Consider the following 26165-nt stretch of genomic DNA (forward strand, 5'->3'; position numbering starts at 1 on the left):
AAACTGTGCTAAGTTCATCAATAAACAATTAATTACTATTTAAATGGGAATAAGCCACAATTAAAGGTTAAAGTACGTTTATTGACGTTTCAATTTCCACTTCGGAAATCGTTCTAGTACTTAGATTGTTTTACTAATTTTACTTTAAATTTACTAATGTTTGTATTTTGAGAACGATTTCCGAAGTGAAAAAAGAAACGTCAATAAACCTACTTTAACCTTTAATTGTGGCTTATTCCCATTTAAATAGTAATTACTTTAAAATGCCACAAGAAAATAGCTTCAGAACAATATTTAGAATATTTAATATTAATATATTATACAGTAAGGTCCTAAAGTATCGGATAAATGTAATTTCTACGTAATTATAAAGTAGATCAAAACTACTGAACCAGGTCGATTTTTACACACCAAAATACACATATACAATATACAATATAATCGAAATAACAAAAACACCAATATATATTTTTTTCACACTTTATTTGCATTAATACCTAACTTAAAAGATTTAGATGTAGCAACTAACTTCATGCTGTGAATATGCGCGTACGTCATACAGTAAATTTTATAAAAAATTACTCTCATCAATTTTTCTCAATCGCGCCGAAAGAAGTATAACTTTAAAAATAGTTTTTATTTATTTACATGTCACATGCGATGCAACAAAAGTTACCCATTGGTTTTTTTACTATTATAAATTAAATGGTATACTAGACACTTCGGAAATTCACATTCATTTGGGATCATTTAGTTAGAGTAAACAGTTATTCCAATCAAATTATTAATAATAATTTTCTTCAAGGTTGGAACATTTTTCGTGTAATATTTTTCAATCTTCTTTACATGTTCTATTGCATTTTGCCAGTTTTGAGCACTGATATTTCTAAACTCTGTTTTTATTAGTTCGACAACACTTTAGGCACCTTTTGGAGATGTGTTGTTCCTCCGGACATGGTTTTTTAACTGAGCCCATAGCAATTCTATGAGATTCAACACACAGTAATATGGAGGTAATCTTAAAACAATATGTCCATTGTTAGTGGATAATTTATCTACAATATGTTCTTTAGTTACGACTTTTGTATGAAGAACCTGGATTAGTTAATCTTTGGTGTAATGATCCTCAAAATGTAGGTCTTTGGCTATTAAAAATTCTTTAATTTCATCCTTCCTACTCTGTTTGGTTGAAATTTTTTTAATGCATCTGGAGTGATATGGTGCATTGTATATTACAATCACGCTATTTTCTTTTAAATTTATAGCGTCCCTTTGATGTCTTAGTGGTAGTCTAGAGAACTGTCTTTAATACTTTTGGAACTCAACAATAACGCATCGTTCACCCATAAATGTTGCCCTCCGCAACGTAATATGCAAATTCGCTTGCCTCTAGAATGAGGTACATCTATACTGTTTGTCCAAGCTTTATCTATCGTTTGGTGAGAATCAAACCAAGTCTCGTCCAGATAATAAATTTTTCGACACTCACTTCGGTATTGTGAAATTTTTTCGATATAGTCATTCCTCCATTTTATTAGGGGGCTACTTTCCATTATGGTTTGTTTCTTACTGATAGTTTTATATTTAAAACCATTTTTGGTCAAAGATCTTTGCAAAGTCAAGATATTGTTTAGGTTATGCATACCTTTAGCTGCATACATATTATATATTAAATCCACAAGGAAAATAATTCCTGCAGCTGGCTGTACACCACGTATCACAAAAAAGAGGTTAAATCTTTGTAAAGGGGTATATTAAAAAAAAACCCTTAAAAGGGCTACATCAAATAACACGAACGTTTTCGGAATAATAGTTCCATCATCAGGTTAAAAATGCAGGTTAACATGCCTGAGCCACCAAAATATTAAGGTAAAAACCCTTTAAAATACATAATGTTAACAAAGATTGTACATAATGTTGTTATTAATATTCGATGTTTAATATTTAATTAAATTTTACTTTAGGTAACATACACCCATGCCTTAAGTGAGTTCCAGCATCCGGAGACTAAACCTCTTCAAAGGGACTTCATCTGGTAACTGTAAACTGCTGGTAACTGTAACTGGTAAAATTATTATTCCGAAAACGTTCGTGTTATTTGATGTAGCCCTTTTAAGGGTTTTTTAAATATACCCATTTACAAAGATTTAACCTCTTTTTTGTGATACGTGGTATACAGCCAGCTGCAGGAATTATTTTCCTTGTGAATTTAATATATAATATGTATGCAGCTAAAGGTATGCCCAACCTAAACAATATCTTGACTTTGGGAAGATCTTTGACCAAAAGTTACCTAGTCCCTCTTTTATTAATTTACTTACGACCCAGATCTCCAACCAAACCAAGAGTGGCCTTTCGCAAACGTTTCGGTTTGTTTGCTTACTTTATCTCCAGCCCAGTAATTGCTCAGCCCCCACTTTCAACCTCCTATAAGTGATACCCAATGTGGTACACAAATGATACCGTTACAATTTTACAACGTTTTAATATCATCAGAAACTATGTTTTCAACAATGTTATTGACGAATTGGCATCAGCATGCTTGTTTTTAAACACATACGTTTCTAGGTCAGAACCCTTTACTTTCGGGGCGTCCTTTAGCCGTTAAAACGTTATTTAGTCTTTTTCCGAACAGAATTTATTTTTATATCTTCCAGTTCTCGTCGTAGATCAATCACTTTTAAAATACTAAATCCCAATTTTTTACCGAATTGAGTTAAATATCCCACTTCTGATACCAACGTTATATTTATTTTCATTTATTTAGAGTCTTTCAATAATAACAGTAAAACACGATTAATTTATAGCATTAATTTATTTAACCGTTCAAATTGTATGTATGTATGCTCTGTATTATTTTATTAGAATTAAAATTTGAAATCGAGTAATAAGAGTTTTTAATATTTGCAATTTCCAAATATATTAAAAATAAATTAAACCTGTGGAATTTTAACCTCTCTCTTATTGTGACTAAATTGCCTTTGCGTAGAATTTTGTCCAACCTTCTGCTTAAATAGTATAGCTTAGAGAAATAGTTTTAGATTCAAGCCTTTCGGAATAATGTTATGGTCCCGGTATCTTCGTAGGAATTGGAATAAATAATTCGCATACAAAAATTATATAAAACTTACAATTAAGGCCAAAGTTTTAGCGATTGAAAAATTTGTTATAATTTAGATTAGTGGCTTTGCAATGAAACCTACGATATATTCAGCTAATATAAGTAACAATATATTTGTAAAAAAAATGTTAAATAAATTTTTGTAGTTACCGATAAGTAATAAAGCACTAAACATCCAAGTCGTAATTACACTAAATGGTGTCCCATAATAGTTTTTAATTAGCCAATAGACAGCACTGATATCATAATCGTTAAAAACAGTAGGTAAAGTAAACAACAAATGAGCAGTAAAACTATAAATTATACTTAAGATACATAAAACTTTCATATTTCTAGCCTCTTTTATAACATTGTTTTCGAACAACTTATCCTGACATAGACTCTTCTTTGTATTTCTAGCAATAATATCAAGCACATTTTCAAGTTTGGGTAGGATTCTTCCCATTAGGACAAAACAACCACATGCCTAAAATACAATAAATATTTTTTACAAACATAGAATAAATAATACAAAATAAGTTTTGGTTATGAACAGCTTAACCCCATTTTTTGTTAAAACAGTATAGCCTAATCCTCCTACTATATAATATACTGTATATACTGATCCTCCTCGGAGTCAGAAGATCTTGTTGGTGGAACGGTTAAATAGCTGCTAGTTCTTATCCTGATGGAGACTGAATTGTCAGTGAAAATTCCGTACCGACAGCTAAATTACTGGTTAGTTATATATATATATATATATATATATATATATATATATATAATATAAAATAGTTTTATATATATATATATATATATAATATAAAATAGTTTTATATATATATATATATATATATATATATATATATATATATATATATATATATATATATATATATATATATATATATATATATATATGAAAATTACTGAGTTCTCGGGAAGAACCGCGTTGAGAATTTAAAACTCGACGTTTCGGCACCCATTTTGGACCCATTATCAAGAGTGATACGGTTCGGTTCGAGTTCGGGGTCTCAATCTGCCTACTCCCCTCACTCAAGACGTACCAGTATCGTGTTCTATATTGCAAGAACTGTCTCTCGGCACTGATGTCTAAATCTGCCTACTCCTCAGTGTCGAGTGACAACCGGTCTTACCCTGTATGGCTGCTTTTATACTCGCTGTATGCGCGGGAACGGTATGCGCTGACGTGGTCTGAACTGACGTGGCCTGAGCGGTGTGGGCGGGAGGTCGCTGAAGCAGGGGTCGCCATGTTGCCGGCAATCGTTTCGCGTCATCGCGCGTGTTCAAGCTGTTCGGCCGTTTTTTGATTTAGATAGCTTCACGAATGATTCTCGCTTTTAATGAGCGGATGGGAGCGATGGTTTTTGCTTTTTCGAAATCTATTTTATGGCCTGTCTGAATATGATGTTGGGCTAGGGCTGAAGTAGTATCGGAATGTTTGACTGATAGAGAATGTTCGTAAATACGGTTATGGATTCGTCGGTTTGTCTGTCCTACGTATGTACGTGGGCAACTGGAACAAGGTATCTCGTAGACACCATGGTCTTCATTGGGGATTTGGTCTTTTACGGAGCTGACGAGATTGGACAATTTGGAGTGAGTGGTGAAGATGGTTTTGATATTAAGAGGGATAAGAGTTCTACTGATCTTGTCAGTGACACCTTTAATGAAAGGTAAAAAGATTTTGGGTTGATCCGGCGGCAAGGTTTCTTTTTTTGGATGGAATGGGGTTTAGAAGTTTTTGAATGCTTCTATTGATTTGGGTTTTGTGGTAGCCGTTTTGTAGGAGTGTTTGTCTTATTGAATTGATTTCAGATGACTTGTGATTGTTGTCGCTAAGTCTTATGGAACGGGAAATAAGAGTGTTGATGACTGAATTAAGTTGGGCGGGGTGATGATGTGACTGGGCATTGAGATAGCGGTTTGTTTGAGTGGGTTTCCGTTACACGGAATAGGAAAAACTGTGAGGTGGGTTTTTCTGAATAAGAACTTTAAGAACTTTTTTATTCAGAAAAACCCACCTCACAGTTTTTCCTATTCCGTGTACCGGAAACCCACTCATACAAACCGCTATTTCCGCAACTTCCAATTAATAATAATTTTCATTTTGTATTTTTAAATAAACATTTTTCGTAAATACTTATGTTTTATTCAACAAATGTTCATAAAAAATATTAAAATATTTAAATGTTTTGCCTTTCGAGGCAGTTATATAAATTTTATAATTACATAATTAAAACCAAGCTTAAGACAAATTTGGATAATATGTGGTTTTAGCTAAGTAAACTTGACATAATTCTTTGCTTTTTTAGCCCGTATGTCGCATACCTAATGTCTATATGGTAATTTTGCAATTTTTTTTTGAAAAAAGTTAACTACGATGCTACACATCTACCCTATATGGTTTTGTGTTATTATTGTACCAAAAGCCCAAGGGATTAAACAAAAATCTTTAATCGAGTTTTTCTCAAAACTCGCTATAGTGGGGTTCTTTCTTAATAGGGCAGTGAATTTGTAACCACGAACTCAATATCCGTCTGTAGACGATTTAGGGAAAGACTTCTTTTGAAAATAGACAATTTGGGCAACAAGTACTTTGAGAAGAATAATTACCCTATACATGCGTCTGTACGTTGACATAAGGAAAATTAAATTTGCATCAAAGATGATTATGAAAGTAAAAAAGTAAAATAAGAATATTACTGTGGCAGGCTTTATGACCACAATTTTTGCAGTTGGAAAATAAAAATATTCATTATATCGGTAGGTTCTTAGCAAAACAACAAGGCTCAGAGAGAGCGCCAAAGTGGGAATACTAGGTCTTTCGAACAAAACAAAAAACGTAGCGACGGAATTGGAAATGATGTTAGTCTATTTAAAAGACCAGACGTTACTAGCCTTTTAACATTGGCAATTCAATTGGGCGAAATCCAATTAAGAGTAGTGGAATTATTATAGAGAAAATTACCAAATACAATAAAGAAATCAGTGACGATAAATAGGACTTATGAGGAAAGATATGTAAAGATGTTGAATATACTCTTTCATGCTACATATTTAACCAAGCCCTGGTCCAGGAACGTATCGTGACAGGTTGGTCTTCTGACAAAGTAAGACAAAACTTACAAGAAAGTCTTAAGAATAGCTCACTAAGGCGCAATTTCCTAGCTCACCTACCAATACCAACCACTGGATTTTATCCCTTATGTCTTTAAGAGTACCGAAAGATGAAATCAGGGAGAGTAAAGTATGTGACACCTATGTGGAATCGTGGAGAGCTTTTCGTAAAAGTTAAATTTTCTGTTGGAAAAAAATTTTCTTCAGTAACAAATTTTTCTCCCTTATGCCATTTTACGTATTGATTTTGTTTTTAAAATTTTTGGAATATAGGCTACTGGTGCTCTATGGCTGTTAATTATTTTCTTCTTCATTGTACCCAGAAGTTTGTTTTAAGTGGCATGAAACTAGCCAAGAAAAGGCATAACAGCAGTTTTACATTAGTAGCAAATTTTACATTGGAAAAGTTGCGGAAAATTGGAATAATTCGATTTTCAGAAAAACGCACTCTTGTTTAACTCGCAATTTCCTTTTTTTTTGCTTATCTCATATAACATTTTCAGTACACAAGAAGGCATAAGGAATAAATTTGTGGTCGAGCTTCGTGGTGAAATCAGACGGTCTATCAGTCCTTCTAAATTAGGAACAGGGTGTGATATTATCACATCTAAGTCAAATCTTTATAGCTTGTTTGATATGAAGACAACCGTTAGCATCTCAAACAGTAAAGATCCTCTATATACAGAAAGTCGGTGGTATAATGAATTAAACGCCAAAGTTATACAGAAATATACAGCAGTCTTGCTTTAGACCCTTACTAATAGAAATTTCTTTAGTTAATTTGTTTCCAGTTGTAATGTTATCCGTCATATTTTTGTGAAGCTGTTGTACTGCTTTTATTTATTTTTTTATTTAGTCTTTGTTTTTCCATTGCTACCCAGAGCATTGAAAGTGGTACACTATCGTATGCCTTTGTCAGAAATATAGAGACTATATGAGTTAAAAGGTTATCGGCTAATCTTTTCTCAATAACCTGCTTCAGAAAAAATATGCTGTCTATACAGGATCTGCCTGCACAAAAGTCTCCAAAAATATTTTCAGACGCAGTTAAAAATTATTGTATCTTTCCAAGCTTAGGGAGAAATCGTGACATTGTAATAAATTATAAAAATATTTAACGCTGGGTACGTTCTGGAATGGTTAGCTTTATATTAAAATGATTTCAAAAAATACTTTATTCTATTAATATAACATAATAAAACCAAAAACCAAATAGTTTGGACAGAAAAACGTCAGATATTTGAATAAGACAACCTTCAGATAATTTAAGAAACGAATATTTTAAAAACATTCGGGAAGTGGACGTAAATAATCAAAAAGATGATAAGACAATATCTTGATGACATGGCGTTTCGTTGAGGGCAATGATTCAATATTGGTTTTCCAGATTAATTTTTCTATCGTAGAAAGTTTCACCTAATATAATAACATTGTTAATTTTTTTTCTAAAGCACCGCCGTTGCAGTATTAATAGAAACTGATATAAATGTCTAAATTATAAATGATATATTTTACCGGTTGCATAAGGGTAATAAGTGTAGAATAAGGTAGTAGAGCCTTCCAAGTTTTACTATTCTTGTACAGCACAACTCCAGCTATAATCGTTTGAACTTCTATTATTACCACCGCACATATGAAACATTTAGCTAAAATTCGGTGCCACTGTTTTTTGGTACCAAATAATAAAATTTGTCTTATAATTTTTAATTCGTCATCTGAAACAATAAATTTTGATTAATATATTTAGGCAGTGTTATAAAAGCAAATGTTATAAAAACTAGTAACTAGCAGAATAGTGAGAAACTAGTATCTTAATCCTTAACTGGTCCGGCGTTGTCTCACAATCTACGATTTACAAATAAATTATTTGACAACAAAATTTCCCTTCGTTTTCTTTTAGCGGGTTGAACTTCTTGAATTTATAACTTATTACGTTCCTGTATTTTTTTAACTATGTCTTGGGATTAGTAATTTTTATCGGTTTGAATACGCATGCGTGTTTAAAATATTATTAACCTTTGTATTGTCTCTGGGTACGCCTGGACCCAGTAGTAAAATTCAAATGTTTATATATTTATTATATCGTAACTTTGAGACTTGTTGTTTCATGATATCCTTAAGATAAGGTTTATATACAATTTAACGTATTTGCATTTTGAAATATCAGTTTGGTTTTCTTTGAAATGAACGAAACACATCTGTTGTTTATGGGTCCACCTGTACCCAGAAGTGTTTCCAAATATACGTGATGTTTATTTTGTTTATTTTTCTAAGAAGGGTAATTAGATTTTATGGGTTCTATTTTTAGAAGCGTTTGTCGAGTATCTTTAGTGTTGTACCAGACTTGATTCCTTGAAGTTCAGAGTTGAGAGTGTGGTCTACAATCATTTGTGAAAAGCAGAATAATTAGCGCTTGCTGAAAAATGAGCTCCAGTAGAGGACTCACGGAAGAGGAATTACGAAAAATGCTGGAAGAAGACTCAGAAAATGAAGGTGAATCTACCAATTTAGTAACCGTCACTAGTGATGAAGGGTTAGTAGATGAAGAAGTTTCTAAAGAAGATCGTGTATCTACGGTTGATGATGATAAAGATGAAAGCGAAAATTCGAAAAATAAAATAGAAGTTCCTAAACAAGAAGATTTACAATATACTGCTCGCGATGGGACAGTTTGGAACTAATATCCACCACCTCAGTCACGTGTAATGTAAGTGGAGGCTCAAGTGCTACACATATTTTCTTATTAAATTTGTGGGTTTTACTAATTGCGTTGTATATTGTTTACACTCAACGAATTACCGATGAACCTATATCTTCAATGAGATCGTTTTTCACTGATGAAATGCTTAATTTACTCTTAGTGGAAACTATAGGAGAACGTGGCATATGTAATGAAAAAATGTTAACTGCAAAAAGAAATATCACTGGAAGAGTTAGAAGCTTTTATAAATACTTCCATTACAGCTATAAAATAAATTAAGTTAAAATTTTGCATTTTAATTCAAGGTTTAGTTCTTCTGGCTGGTGTTCATAAAGGTGCCGGAGAATCTCTGCAGGAACTTTGGAGCAACTCTGATGGTAGGCCCATTTTTAGAGCTACTATGTCTCTGAAACGATTTTGTAACTTCTTCTGCTTTCTATGCCGTCTCCATTAACAGAGGTTGGCGACCATATTTCTAAAAGTTTCTGTCTTTTGCAACGTGAAATAATTCGTCTACAGTCATGTCTGTCCAGTCTCGAATATTTAGCAGTCATGACTTCCTCTTTCTACATACTCCCTTTTTGCCATCGACTCTACCCTGCGTGATGACCTGCAGAAGACTCTATTTATCATTCTTCAGTATGTTTCCAAGGTATGCAGTCTTGCGTACTTTTATTGTTCTCAACTTTTTTTTTCTCGGCACTTCCTAATTGGTGACCCTGGCACTCCATGGAATTCTCAACGATATATCTCCGGTATATCCAAAGTTCAAAGGCTTTGAGCTTCTTAACTACTTGCGCTTTTAACGTCCATGTTTTTACCCCGTACAATAGTTGGGACCAGACGTAACATTCAACAAACCTCAGTCTCAGCGCAATATTCAGATTTTTGTCACAGAACAATTGCTTGAACTTTTGAGAACGCTACCCTTGCCAATTCTATTCGTACCCTGATCTCTTGGTCTGGATCTAATTCTGTGTTGATGTAAGCTCCCAGATATTTATATTTTGTCACTCTCCCTATTTGCTGTCCACCAAGGGGTAGTTGTTCATGATTTATTGGACTCCTTGATACTATGATAAATTTGGTCTTATCTGTGTTAAAGTCCCATTTGAAAGCATTCACCTTATTGCATCTAGTAGTGTAGTTCTTCTATACTCTCAGCCATAATTACCTTGTCATCTGCAAATCTCATGGTGTTTACGATTTCTCCACCAATTTCTATTCTTATTCTTAATTTTGTAACATCAGCAGCTTTTTGCAATTTGATAATAAAGAGGATAGGGCTATTCGACGGAGGCACGACAAGTTAGCTCCAATTAGAAGTTTTTTTGATTTATTTGTAGCACAACTTCCCAAAATGTTTGTTCCATATGAAAGCCTCACTGTTGACGGACAAGTTGTACCATTTAAAGGTAAGTGTCCCTTCAGACAGTATATTCCAACAAAACCACGTGGTAAATATATAATTAAATTATGGCTTTTGTCTGATGTCAAAAATGCATATGTGTATTGTTCAGAAGTGTATACAGGAAAAGCAGAAGATCAGCCCTAACATCAATTTTTGGGTTTCAAAAGAATATGACTTTAGTTTTATATAGTCCTAAAAAGGGCAAATTATTTAAATTATTTACTTCTTTTGTCCTCGATGCATTTAGATGACCAGGTGTTATTGCCAGAACATAGATACAACAGATAAATTAGCGTCAGCTTATACCTGCAAAAGAGGAACTAGAAGGTGGCTACGTTGCTTATTTTATAATATTTTAGATTTGGCGGTAATTAACGCATATGTGTTATATATGCTTGTAAATCACAATATAATAGAAACAAAGTACACAAAAGAAGGCTTTATATAAAATAATTGGCATATAATTTAACAGAAAATGCCGAACTACCAGAATGACAACAAACGTTCCACAAAAAATCCAAATAAATTTACATGCGGTAGCTGGAACAAGTGGAAATGCAAATGAAAGTCCAAAACGTGGAAGGTGTAAAGACTGCGGATGGTAAAAAGATAGAAAATCTCGTTGAACTTTAATTCACAACAGGTATGAGTTTTTTCCACTGGCTCTACCCGTGCCCATAGACAAAAAATGTAGCGCCCATTTACTTCGGGAGAGTAGGAAGGTTAAACTTAAAAGACCCTTTTAGTAATAATTTATGTTTATAATTCAAGTACTAATTGTACATAATCCCTCTCAAAATTTTATTGGTTTTTAGTTAAAGCGTCTTTTATTTTCTCATGGAAACAAATATTTTGAACCAAACTACACCAAATCTCCTTTCCAAAAGTTATTTGTATCAATATGCATTTAAATGTGCATATTTGTAGTTTAGTTACGATCGAGAAACTCACAATATTGTGAGTTCAACTGGCAATTGCAAAACCCTTTTTGTCAATGTTACGAGCATTTATCAATATTTTGCCAAAGAGGCAAACATCGCGTTTTCGTACATCTAGGGGCTACCTGTTTTCAGTCATGAATACATCTTCCCTTAAGATGCCAGTGACTTTGTCAGAATGTAAGTGATAGAAATAATTTTTTGTTGTTTTTGTGTGCGGTTTATCTATTTTATTATACCGAACTTTTGCTTAAATTTAAATTTTGATAAGTTATTTTTAAAATGAGTTAGTTAAGTATAGGAATGATGGAAGTTCCCGTTTTTTTGTAAAGTTAATTTTAGATTGACACGAAACAATGACCAATGGAATTCGTTCAGATTGCAGTCAAATATACATTAGATTATTATTTTTTGTTGAGAGATATTAAGGTTTTAATTTGAAAGTAATTTGCACATTAAGTCTAGTTAAATTATAAAAGACTTCTTCTATATCTGTTTAAAGTATAAGATTATTAATGACAATATGTGTCATTATCTGTTTGTTAATAATATCCATTTATTAATATAAATATTATTACAAAGTTTGAGTGATGAGGGTATTAATAAACAATGTTTATTGTTTATTTTTTTACAATTTATGTTTGAAAGTTTAATAAACATCACTTTTTTATTGTGACGTATTATTTTATTTTTCGTTATAGACGATATAAATCTTTTTAAGTATTTTATTGAATATATAACCTTTTCTTTAATTCATCGCATAATTTGCTGATATGTTTTCTTACGTGTGTTTTTCTGATGTTTTTAAGGTAAATATTTGTTTAGTTAATTTAATATTGAGTTTCTTCATAAATGTCAGGTTCAAACTTATTGGCACCCATTTTGTTTAACAGTTTAGCTGTATTTTTTGTTTTGCTTTGTCAAACTGTTATATTTTGTAATCTAATTAATATCTATCGTTTATCTATCTGATTTTGATCTGTATTTTTTTATCATCTATATCCTCACCCATCCTCAATGAAGCTCCTGATTTGAGCAACGTGGTCTTGGTCAAGTATTTTTAACGAAAAGCTTTTTAACATCAACTTTTATCAGCTTTTTCGCGACATTCTTGTTCTACCTATACTTTTTTTAGGTATACATAATAAGACAGCAATAGAATTTTATTATTGGCAATAGTGGATTTAGATCTCTGCTGAATATTGTTTTAAAAGTGGGCTCCCAGTCAACACCAACACGACCGTGTAACTATTTACAGTATAGTAGTTTTAAAACTATTGCTAGTTCATCGAAACAAGTTCGGTTGGGTCACAGTAGTTTTAAATATTTTAAGGGTATAATGAAGATTGTTTTAATGGTAGGCTAAAGATAAAGTACCGAAAAGTTTTAATAATAAATCAGACCATGATACTGGTTCAAAGTTATCAGAGCGAGTTAGAAAGAAGTACTTTAAGTGATAATGAAGATATACCTAAATATTCATAATAAAACAGAATCTATATATGACAAGAATAGGTACAGTTGGTGTACCTATTCTTGTGTATAAGTTCATCCCCATCCAAAACCCGAAAAACAAAACGTAATAAAAGTACATACTCCAAAAGCAAAAGCGCTGAAAACTGAAGAGCTTGATCTCTTCTGTAAAAATTATTATGGTAAATTGGAACACCATTGGTTAAAGAAGCTGACATGGTAAATCTTAAAGCATTCTTTCCACTTATACGGCATTGGTAATATTTAAATCCAGCTTCGAATATATATATATATATATATATATATATATATATATATATATATATATCTATATAGAGGAAAAACAGGTATTTAAAGAGGTAGCTTTACTAGTAGACTCTCTAAAAAATTATTCGTAGTAAGACGAAAAAGAAGATCTTCAATATAAACTCCTGGACAAAATTAACGCACCACTCATATTTTTCTCAATAATCTTTATTTATTGATAATTTACTGTACGACAAGTTGCCTATGGACCTTGTTTGACAGTAACAGTTGTTATTAAAGCTAATAATAGTCTTGTTTTAACAATAATTTGTATTAAACTTCGTTTTAGACTAAAAGTGAGTTAAATTTTTCATAACGAGTGCCGATTAAAGCAAACTGTTTGTGAGAAATAAGCTTTTTATTGTGATATTTTTAATGACGTGCACGTTTAGAAGTTCATTTGCATAAAAATCCAATAAAAAAATGAACTGCCAAAGAAATTTGTCAATAGAGGAGGCAGTGCGAGCATCGACTCTCCTGAATGAAGGATATTCAATGCGATACGTTGCAGGTTTGTTAGGAAGATATCATTCCAGGATCAGTCGCAAGGTGAGGCGATTTAATGAAACAGGGTCGTACCATCGAAAACCAGGGCAAGGGCGAAAATGTTGCACTAATCAAATTGATGATCGTTTTTTGAGACAACGTGCTCTCAGAGATAGGAGAGTCACCAGCAATTTGCTAAAAAATGAACTAGCACATGTTCGAAATGTCGCGACATCATCTCGAACAGTTAGAAAACGTTTACATGAAGCAGAATTGAGCAACAGGAAACCGGCCAAAAAACTCTTGCTTACCAGAGAACACAGGGTTTAGAGATAGAATTTTGCAAGATTGCATCAAAATTGGACCATCGATGATTGGAAACGAGTTCTTTTCTCCGATGAGACTAGAGTAAGCCTAAAAGCTCCAGATGATCGTGAGCGTGTCTGGCGAAGTCGAGGAAAAAGGTTTGCCAGCTGCAATATCTCTCCTAAAGTACCTTTTGGTGGTGGCTCTAAAATGTTTTGGGTGGGAATTTGTTTTGAAGCTCGTACGGAATTGGTCCCCATACGTACGAGGTCTATGAATGCCCATTATTACTTAGACAACATTATTGTCGAACATGTAATGCCTTTTGCTCCGTTTCTTGGACCTAATTTTTTATTCATGCAAGACAACGCTCGTCCTCATGTGGCTCGATAGGTTATTGGCTACCTAAATGATGTTGATATTCCATTATAAGAGTGACCACCTAACAGTCCGGACATGAATCCTATAGAGCATCTATGGAACTATTTCAAAAAAAAAGATTCGAAGTCGTAGACCCCCTATTGCCAATCACAACCAACTCATTGAGGCCGTTATTGAAGAATGAGAGAATATTCCGCAAGCTTTTGTTGAAAATTTGATATCAAGCAAGCCTCGACGCATAAATGGAGTCATAAGAAGTAAACGGTACAAAGTACAAAGCCTACACGGTATAAGTGTTGACCCAGATGCATTTTATTGTGTTACTTTACTGATTTTTTTCTTTTTGCAATTTGGAGTTACACTAGCTTATTTACGCATTTCTGGCAAAAACAAATTTTTAAAGAAACAATAAGGCAAAAGCCATGTTGGACTTATTTGTAGGTGGTTATTATTATTTCAATGTAACTTAGTTTTATTTTGTGTTCATATTGTAAATATTTAGATTAATTAAAGTGGTGCGTTAATTTTGTCCAGGAGTTTATATACATTTAACTTTATATTTTAAACATCTTTTTAAACTTTAAGATTGGAAATATATAAGAAATTATTCTCCGGTCACAATCCGGTTATTTTGTCGAGAAGGGTGAAACTAAAGAATGTAAAGCACGGTACCTGCAAGAAAATCATGGATACAAGGCAGCTAAAACAAGAAAAAGAAAAAAAATAAACGAAAACTTAACGAAAGTCAAAAAAGATAATGCAGAAACTTAAATTATTGACCAAAAGTGGGGAAAATTCAACATGCCCTTGTGTCAGTTGGAAAAATAACCCTTAAACCACGTACAAAACAAAAGAGGAAAAAAAAAACCTTGGATGATAGTAGAAATTCTTAAACTTATGAAAAAACGAAAAAAACATAAAGCCTGAATATATATATATATATATATATATATATATATATATATATACATATATATATATATATATATATATATATATATATATATATATATATATATATATATATATATATATATATATAATGTGTCACTGGACAAATTACATCGAAAAGCAATTTAATGACGAAAGAGAATAGCTTTAATTAAAAACCATAGAGGATACCGGATCACCAATATTACGCGAAGAAGTCATGATGTAATGGTTGAACTCTTTAATCTTATATATTAGACTGCCACAATCTGCAGACAAAGGCTGTAATCGACCTTTGTGGCAAAACCCAAAAAGTCAAGTGCAATATCCTGCTCAGATCACAGAACAATAGCTGTAATGAGTCAGACACTTAAAACATTTTTGAAAATAATACACAGCAAAATAATTGTTAACACTCTTGAATATGAAATTAGCGACAAACGATTTGGCTTTAAAAATGCCATGGGCACAAGAACAGATTTGTTTGGCTTAAATGTGCTGGTCTAGAGATGCATGGATATGAATCAGGACATGTACATGTTTTGTAGATTTTGAAAAAGCGTTTGATAAGGTTCAACATATAAAGCTTGTAGATGTATTAAAAAGCTAAGATATTGACAGTTGTGATATAAAATTTATATCCAATCTATATTGGAATCGAACTACCAAGGTAAAGGTTTACAACCAGAACACTCGAGATATTAAAATATAGAGAGGAGTCTGCCAGGATTGCGTGATATCACCACTACTCTTCAATGTCTACAGTGAAGCGGTATTTAAAGAAGTGTTCTCCGATTCAACAGAAGGAATACCTATCAATGGAGAAGTTTTGAATAACTTGCGTCTTGCAGACGATACAGTAATAATGACGGATAATAACAATGATTTACATAGATAACGATATGCAACGATTTAATGGATGCTAACATGACACGGACTAAGGATGAATTTGAAAAAAACTAAATACAGGATCATAACTAAATTAGCAGATACGAACATCGAATTGATTATTGAGGATACTGTAATTAAGAGTGTGGATACCTGCAAATACTTAGAAATATGGATAACATCAAATGTAGATAAAACAAAAAAAAAATAAATAAAACACGTATTGAAATTAGGACTACGTCTAAGAATGCTTCGGTGTAACGTATTCACTACTCTTCTTTATGGCTTGAAAGCATGGACATTAAAACAAGTGCATCTAAATAAATTGGCCGCTTTTGAATTTTGGTATTACAGAAAAATCCTATGAATATCATGGACTCAAATGAAGCTAAAATAATATTGACTATCAAAAGACGAAAACTTGATGCCGTGTTATAAGAGGGCAAAGATAATCATTATAGCAGCTTATTATGCAAGGCGAAATTCGAGGAAAGCAAATTGTGGGAAGACGAAGAATATCGTGGCTTAAGAACTTGACAAAATGGTTTGAGTGCAGTAGTGCAGAACTTTTTTCTAGAAACTTTGTTCTATTAAAGAAAAAAAAAAGGAAAAAAACAGTTAAGATTGGATTTCATATCTGCTTAGGTATACGTATTTCACCCTAAAATGGATCATCAGAGACGGGTATTCACATACGCTCTGAACGTAAAAACAAATCTTCCCTGTCTTGGGAAGCAACTCTAACATGGCTTCGTATGGACGCAAATAGCGACATCTGATAATAAGCTAATAGGATAATAAGATAAATAATTTGGGTGAAATATGTATAAGCGTATATACAGACGCACTATACGTGAAATCAAATCTTAACTGTCTTTTTCCTTTTATTCCGGTATACTCTTTATGAGTACTAAAAACCAATTCGCTAAAGATTTTTGCTTAGTTGAGGAGTTATATTGTGTAATGCAATTTTAGATTCCCCATGTCTCTAACAACATCTTTATCAACGTCTGTTTTGCCTTTCAATTCTTAGAAGGCACAGATTAAAGCATAAATCTAAATTTGGTTTCGAAAAATTAGTTTAGGGATTTGTTCTATTAATTACCGATAAGTATTTTGGCTTACTTCATTTTAGAACATTGTTTTTTAATTTTTAATTGTTAATGAAGCGCTTATAACAGGAAGGACGCTCTAGTACTAAAAAGAAGATGTGAGGCACAAATTTTACTTGTTTTAATTTCCATCGAGCAACATCCATCCCTTGAACCAAAACCCCTCTGGTTAGAATATGTTGCTCTCCGGGCGTAATCATCTTAATAACACCCTTGGTGCATAAATAACTATTAAATCATTATTATTAATTGATTATGAAGCACTTATGATAAGGCGAGCGCTCATTTGTACATTGACAATTTAAAGCAGCAAAAATTTATTCCCTAGATCTTGTTTCTCTCTTTTATACACGCCGCAGCCAAGCACCGGTCCTGTCATGAGAGTTCAATTAACGATTAAAAATCAGTATTTTAAAATGAAATAGGCCTAAATAACATATCGGAAAATAATCGAACAAACAGTTTAAAAATAACGTTTTTTACTTTTTTTGAGCCCTATTTTTAAGCCTTCAAAATCGAAATTTTGCTTTTTTCTCTGTTTTAAATTATTTATAACTCGAAAACAATCAAGTTTACAAAAAACTACAACAGACTTATGTTGTTCAGAATGATCCAAAAAATTTAAAACAATTATCCTGGCCAAAAAACTTAATCGTTACAATTTGTTTAAAAAAAAATTGAACAACTTTTGTTTTGAGTTGAACAACATTTTGAAATGGCTTTGTGATAAGCAGTAATAATTTTGAAAACAAATTAACAATGTATGGTTTGGCTCTGGTGATAGCGGAATAAACCAAAATAAATAGTGCAAATGCAATATTTTTATCAAAATGTGAGAATTATGATGATGACTAATTATATGTTAAATATTCTAAATTACGTGTTTTTACCTCTTTCCGGTTTTTGATCTCTTTTGTCCATAATTATTGGTAACGAATATTAGATTCAGCTATAAATGATATTTTATTGCGATGGATTGGAACAATGAAGCCGTAATAAGTTATTTTGTCCTTGCCTAGTTTTATAACAACAAAAAATACTTTGAATTACTTGATATTTCAATATTATTTTAACATCCTAAAACATTTCTATAATGTAATTTAGACAGAAACTTTAGTTTTTCCTAATTATTACTAACTGCCATCTAAAAAAGGTTAATATTTTGTCTCTATTAATAAGTGTGTATACTTAACTTTTTCTAAATTAACTAAATTAACTAACCTGGAAATAGATTTGTGATGTGGCCTTATTAATAAAATGTTAATCATTTATAAGGTTATTTAAAAAGTAACTATGTTGTAACGATTATTTTGCCTACCACATAGGGTATTATTATAAGGGTTGAAAATTTAGGACAGGAATTATTGGAATGAAGATACGGCAAGCAAAACAAATCGAAACTTTTGCGAATGGCTACCCAAGGTTAATTTGGAGAACTGGGTCGTCGATAAGTGAATGGCAAGGGGGCTTGGATTGGGCAACTACAAAAAGTAAAACAAAAGGTTACTTACATGAATCTCCTAGAACAAAACACAAGAAGGTTCTCAAGCTATTTAAAATAAGGGCGCAGCTTTGAAGAATCTTCTTGCTGGAGAAAAGAAAAGGCTCTTCCTTCCTAAAAACACAAGAAAGGGGTTAGAAACTTTTTTCTTGGTAAAAAAATAAACAAATTGGTTTAGGGAAGAAATTAAATATTTATTGCTGTCTCACCACAAACATTTACAAATATAGATAATAACAATAAAATACAAAATAATATACAAAAAATTTTAAAATTGAGGACAATTAATATGACAGCTAGGAGTTACACCCTACATCTATAATTTGAATTATTACAATTTCTTAAACTGTTATAAAAGCAATTATTATTTGAAAATGTTTATTTTACCTTTAACAGTTCGACAAAAAAAAGTTACCTGGATTTCACTAAAATTTCTTTAAAATTTCTGGGGTTAGGAACTGGACTTACACTCTCTGCCACACGAACAAATTCATCTCCAAACTGCGGAAATATTCTCAAACGGCTTTTTAGGACAAACAAATTGAGGCTGGAAGTTGTTAACTGGGACGCTAATTTTAGACTCGGCTTTTTAAAAACTGGAATAGGTACAACTGGACACAATGACAACATGTGGTTTTCCTTCAAAGTTGTTGTAGACGACACAAATGTCTTAGATACTTAGGAGCATAGAAACAGTGATTACTATTTCAAAACTGACACATTACATTGAGTATAATTCACTATCTTCAAAAAATTTGCCGGCTTTTTGACGCCGAGACCCACAGCGTGTTTTCTTTTCAAAGATTCTCCCAAACCTTCACTGTAACTACACATAAAACTTAACACTGCTGCTACAGTACACATTTTCCTGTGATAGATGACGAAAAAACACAAAACATTACAAATTTGAAGAAAAATTTAGAGTAACCCTGAAACCAATGCCTCTGACAGCGGCCTCAGCGAGAGTGATGTAATTCTCTTCCCCGCAAAACCTTCTCAGCAATCTAAGAAAATGTTATTTCAGGCGCAATATTTAAGCGAAAACGATCAAAGAAAATACCAAAGAAATCGCGTCTGTGATATATAAACAAACTCTAAAATATGTTTATTATCGACTCGGCGACGCAAAAAGAATTGAAGGAATATTTCGGAGTTTTAATACGTACAATAGGAAACAGAAATACAGTGAAAATATTCTTCGGTGTTTTAACATATACGAGGGGATTTCAATATATACCAAAGAATTGAAAAATGCTACAATGTTACGCTAAAATTATAAAATTAATTTACTAAAATATAGTTAAACTCTACTTTCTCCTTGAAATATCAGAAGAAAAGGCAGGATTTATATCATAGGGTCACCAATGATTAATTTTTGAACTAAAGGCAGATTATCGAAAAATCAATTAGAGTTCAAGGTTCGCACATACACGTGTGTTTTATTTATTATAGTAGACCATTTCATTGTGTTAGATAGTACAAAATGTGGAAATATCTGGAAAAAACGGAGCTGTCCAAACACCTATTGGCATTACTATATAACCTATACGTACAAAACTCAGCAAACGTGAAGATACCCTAAGAAAAATTGGAACACTCTCAAGATCGTTAAAGGTTAATAAGTGCGTACGGCAAGGCTGCGTGATATGCCCATCCTGTTTAAAATCTATGAAAAATCTCATATAAATGAGTGAGTTTTCAAGCAGAGCTATCCTTCATTAGAGTAAAAACGAAATTTACGGCCATAGATAGAAAAAATAACATCAGTCAGAAATTATCAAAATAAATGACATGCAAATGGTGAATCAATTTAGCATATATGGATACACTCATAAGCAAATCTAAAGGATGCACCCAAGAAATCAAAAGAAGATCAGCAATGACCAACGTAACAATGAAAAAGCTTAGCATGAAAAAGTCACAACATCACCATGCGTATAAAGATGAGGCAAAACAATGGTCTTTTTAATTTTTTATATAGGTCTGAATGCTGGCGCTGAAAGAAAGGCTAGAAGAAGAAAAGAACGTAATATAAACGCGTTTAAAATGTTTTGTTATCGAATAATGTTGCGAATACACTGGACAATAAGAAGAACATACGAATTAATTCTTAGAACTGCTTTACGTTACAATAAGTATCTGAAACATTGTTACAGAAAAAATCACTGCTTACTTTGGTCATTTGGTGCATAGAGATGGTCTAAAAAACGTGACATTGCAGGAAAAGGTGGAGGGAGCGAGAACTCTGGATATAACACCAAGAAGATATATTGACTGCATTACAAAAGAAGTTGAAGTCCCAGTTAACTTGGCCGATTAAGAAGCCGATGACGTAGTTGTACTGGTTGTACTGGTTGCACGGTGCGCAAGATCGCTCAGCTGAGCTTCGTGCTTGTTGTGGATGGTTTATAACTACGGAATTTTCCACAATCGACCAAAAGGAACAGCACAACTTAGAAGAACATCCTACAGCATATATTCCGAAAGAAATAATACGAGGAAAATAACAATACCATATATAAAGGGATTAGCAAAAAAAACTTAAAACGATAAAAAATTAATTTAACATTTTAACATTTAAAACAACAAGCACATTGAGATCTATTATCTAAAACTAAACCTAACAATGAACAAAAAGGAACAAAGAATTATATTTATAAAATACCTTGTGAATGCGATCATTTCTATTTAGGTGAAACATCAAGACCATTAAATAATAGAATAAGTGAAGATCAATCTTATATTAAAAATAAAGAATCCAGTAAATTTTAATAATGTAAACACGCATGGGAAAATGAACATGGGGTTCAATGTAACGAGTTAAGTATAGCCCTGAAAGAAAAGGATGGTAAAAAAAATCAAGCGGATATAATCATGCTAAATAAGACCAATTGCGTTGCAAGTTCCTCGGCAGAATCCAGTAGGATCTGGTTACCATATTAAATGAGGAAGTCGCTAAAAGAAAAATAACACTATTAGTAAGTCAATAACATAAATATCGAGGATAAATCATTTATATTTTTTTAATAACATATATATATATATATATATATATATATATATATATATATATATATATATATATATATATATATATATATATATATATATATATATATATATATAAAATCAGAGTTTGGTGTTTATCGAGAGTAAACTAAATGTAAGACCAAATAGTTACCATGTCGGGATAGTATTATAAGGTTTTTCCTGCGGAATCACGTTTACTATGGAATTACTACCAGGAGAATTTTACTGTCACCATAACATGTGGTTGACTTTTTAAGGACGAATCACGTGCTATGATTTTTCCTGACAGATATTTTTAAGTTAAAGTTGATTTTATGTAATGAAATCGTCTATATCGTCACTATCTTACAATAAAATCATCCCAGGAACGCAACTCCGCAATATTGGCAATATCATTTTAAGGTCGTCTTTTTAAAAATGTATAATATATGTACGATTTGTTAATATAAATGGGAGATAAATGTCGGATAAATTATTAGAAGAATTTTTCACTACGTGACAAAAAAAACTAAATTTGTTTAATTTATCAATGTTTTGTATTTCAAGAACGATTTCCGAAGTGTAAATCACATCAAAAATATACTTGTTTTAAACTTAAATTGTGACTAATTCTCATTAACAGTAGTAATTACATTAAGATTCCACAAGAAAATAGCTCTAGAACAATTAGCCCAGAGAAATAAGCTTTTTTTCGTGACAGTAATCAGCCAGGCAACCGACAGTTGTTTTGAGTAGTATGGACCTCTGTAACAAAAACCTTTATGTTTTATGCAGTCGATTTTTTGGACTTAATAAATTATTAACATACTACGGTCAAAAAACGGTAAATTTTTGCTTGTGTCGTCTATCTACAAAAAGTAACGCGTTTGAAACAAATTTGAGAAGAGAAAAAACTTAGAAGTCATATAAAAACCTTCAAAATGGCGTTTTCTAAAAGTTCCTATCCTTATTTGTTGCTTAAAAAGTTGCAATATAAGTCAAAAATTTTGTTTTTTTATAAATGTTGAAAACTTTTTTTTAAAATAAACTTATAACCTTTATATTACACACAATGTTGGGCTTTGTGGTGCTGAAGTCAAGATCAAAATTTCAAGTCGATCGGTCAGAGTTTAAAAGTTATTTAATGATTTTATCCCAAATTAATTTTTTTTGCAACAATATAAGTCAGAAAATTAAACAGGTATATTAAATATACGGATACAGTCCAAAAAAAAAAACATTTATTCTATTAATATTATTTAAAAAAAATGCGGAAAAATAATTTTAAATACTGCAAAATAATTTGGCAAAGACAATTGTTTGCTTATAAACAATTAGAATGACTTTTTAACCATCGACTGCAAAATCTGATTTTTTCATATTTTGACAGCCTGGTTTTTTTTACAAATTTAAAAGGAAAAAAAGTTGACCTAGGAAACTTTGGGAAGAAGTTAGCGCCTTGTTTTTATTAATTGATTGCAGCTTTGTTTATAACAATTACGAGACCTTATTAGGGTCATATAAAAGAACATATTTTAAGAAGGTTTTAATGTGAAGAATTCAAAAAAGATTGCATTTTAATGGAATCTTTTACAAAGCTTCAAATTTGTGGTCTTCATAATTGGTCGGCTTTGAAACTAGTGAGAGCGCAGGAGGAGGAAGGGGTTGTTTACTGTATCTCTTTTTATTGTTTATATATTTCGACGTTTCTTTTTTTAATTTTTATGTACTTTTGCGTACATTACAAATATGTATTATTTAATTAATTTTAAGTTCTTAAATAAACCATTTAATTTGTTTAAAAATTTTTTTTTCAGTTTTTATTTTATTTTAGGAATATTTGAGGTAATTTTTATTATAAAAAATAAATATTTATAAATAATATATACTTCTTTAATAAACTTTATCAATATTTTATTTTTAATAAAATTTAAAGAAAAATAAATAATTATCCTATTCAATTCTTTCTACTTGAAAGTATATACTAATATTTCTTTAAAAATAAAAAATCTCAAATTAAAATTTAAGATTTTAGAATGCAGATTTTAACGTTTTTCGAGGCAATTTTTCATTTTCGAGGCAATTTTTCAATAGGTTATACATCGAATTTAACAAACAAAAAATATGAGGTGAAAATTTACAAAATAGGTTCAAAATGCGCAAGTCCATTTTGATTTATTATAGCATAAGTTAGTTTAAAATATTCATAAACAAATTAATATATCGCTGCGTTTCGGGATATATAGACTTGACAAACATCTATTTAACACTTAAAACACATTGTTTATTTTTTAGATTATAATAAGATTCCATATAAAAAATTTCATTTGTGTTTGAACTATTTATTGTTTATATATATATATATATATATATATATATATATATATATATATATATATATATATATATATATATATATATATATATATATATATATATATATATATGAAGCAAATACCCGTGGTATACTTTGGGTAAACTTTTTACTATAATATTGCAGCATCATATTATTCTTCCGATTAAAATAAGATTAAGATTGTGGCAAGAAATAAACAATTTGTTTTAAACGTTAAAGTTTGGACGTTCATCAAGTCTATATATTCCAAAACGCAACGGTACATCAATTTGTTTATGTATATTTTAAAACGACTTTTGCAATATAACATCAGAATGAAATTGAGCTTTTTTAAACGAATTGACTTAAGCTTTCACCTTGTATTTTTTGTTTTTTTTACATCTGATGTTCAACCTATTAAAAAATGGCCTCGAAAAACACTAAAATAGTTTTCTTCGGCTATTTTAGTAGTTTATTTGTCCTTTACGTTTAAAGTAAGCGTTTTACATAAATATCATAAGACTCATTTTCGTCTTGAAATAACGTCTAATCTGGTCTCAAATAATTCAAAAAAATTGTTATACATGTATAGGTTGCCATGGACCATTTTCGGAAAACTTTTGAGTGTATCATATTGGTATCATCATCGATTAAAACAAGTTTCAGCATGTGGGTATAAAATAAAATTGAACTTTTTCGACAAAAGCCACACGCCTAGCATGCTTAGCAAGAAATAAAACCTAGTTTATCTGGGATTATTTATTTTCCAATCATTACATAAACCAATAATATATTTAGAAAAAAATGAATAATAAATAGAATAGGATAATTTGTTTTTTTCTTAAAATCTATTATAAATAAAATATTTACGAAGTTTATTAAAAAAGTATATATTTTACTCATAACTATTTATTTTTTACTATAAAAATTAATTCAAATATTCCTAAAAAAAAATAAAAACTGAAAAAAAGTTGTTTAAACAAATTAGATGAGTTATTTAACAATCTAATTATTTAAATAATACATATTCGTAATGTATCCAAAAAGTACATACAAATTAAAAAAAGAAACGTCGAAATCTATAAACAAGAAACAAAGATACAGTTAATAGCTTCTTCCCCCTCCTGCGCTCTCACTAGCTTCATGTCGACTAATTTTGAGGACCACAATTTTAAAGCTTCGTGAACAATTCCATCAAAATGCAATGTTTTTCGAATTTTTTACATTAAAGTAATGTAAAGTATGTTCTTTCACATGACCCTAACTCAGTCTCTTAATTGTTATAAACGAGACTGTTATAAATTTATAAAAAAAGGCACTAACTTCGTCCCAAAGTGTCCTAGGTAAACTTTTTTTTCCATTTAAATTTGTGAAAAAAGTGAGGCTATCAAAATATGAAAAAATCAGTTGTTTGCAGTCAATGGTTAAAAAATTATTCTTATTGTGTGTAATAACAACATTGTGTGTAATATAAACGTTACATCTTTATTAAAAAAAAGTTATTAACATTTATAAAAAACCGAAATTGTTGACTTATTTTCCAACCTTTTAAGCAACAAATAAGAATAGGAACGTTTAGAAAACGCCATTTTGAAGGTATTCATATGACTTATAAGTTTCTTTTCTTCTTAAATTTATTTCAAACGCTTTACTTCTTGCTGATACACGATAAGAGCGAAAATTTACCGTTTTTTGACTTTAATTTGTTAATGATGAATTAAGTCCAAAAAATGGACTTCTGGAATCATATAGATTTTTGTTACAGAGGTCCACACTATTCAAAACAACTGTCGTTTGCCTGGCCGGTCCAAACCAATTTGTTAAACATAGGAAGAAGTTTGAAAATCTTACAATCGCCACGCCCATCTGATGCGCACTAAATTTATCGGAAATATACCAGTCGAAGTCAACAATTCAACGTGTAAATTTGGTGTAAAGTTCGGTGGGTACACTGGTACAGTCTTCGGCAGAGTTTTCTTAAAGAACAGCGAGTCCCAGTGACGTAAAATGGAATTTAAATCAAAATTTAATCGAAAAGTTTTGTCCGGTCAAACCGAGAAATTACAGCAAATGTTATTCATTTTATATAACAAGAAGCATTTATTTAAATTTTGATTTAAAGATTTATTTTTAAATGCATTTTTATA

At 31.2% G+C, this 26165-nt stretch overlaps 1 long non-coding RNA gene across 1 annotated transcript in view; it reads left to right on the plus strand.

Moving 5' to 3' along the window:
- LOC140438368 (uncharacterized) overlaps positions 1 to 25828 on the plus strand; it is a 59873-nt gene extending 34045 nt beyond the window's left edge. Inside the window, exon 3 of the long non-coding RNA XR_011950513.1 lies at positions 25784 to 25828. This is a non-coding gene — a long non-coding RNA (uncharacterized lncRNA). The remainder of the gene's footprint in view (positions 1 to 25783) is intronic.
- Positions 25829 to 26165: the final 337 nt, after the last annotated feature.

This window comes from Diabrotica undecimpunctata, chromosome 4, assembly GCF_040954645.1.
Source record: "Diabrotica undecimpunctata isolate CICGRU chromosome 4, icDiaUnde3, whole genome shotgun sequence".
Lineage (NCBI taxonomy): Eukaryota > Metazoa > Arthropoda > Insecta > Coleoptera > Chrysomelidae > Diabrotica > Diabrotica undecimpunctata.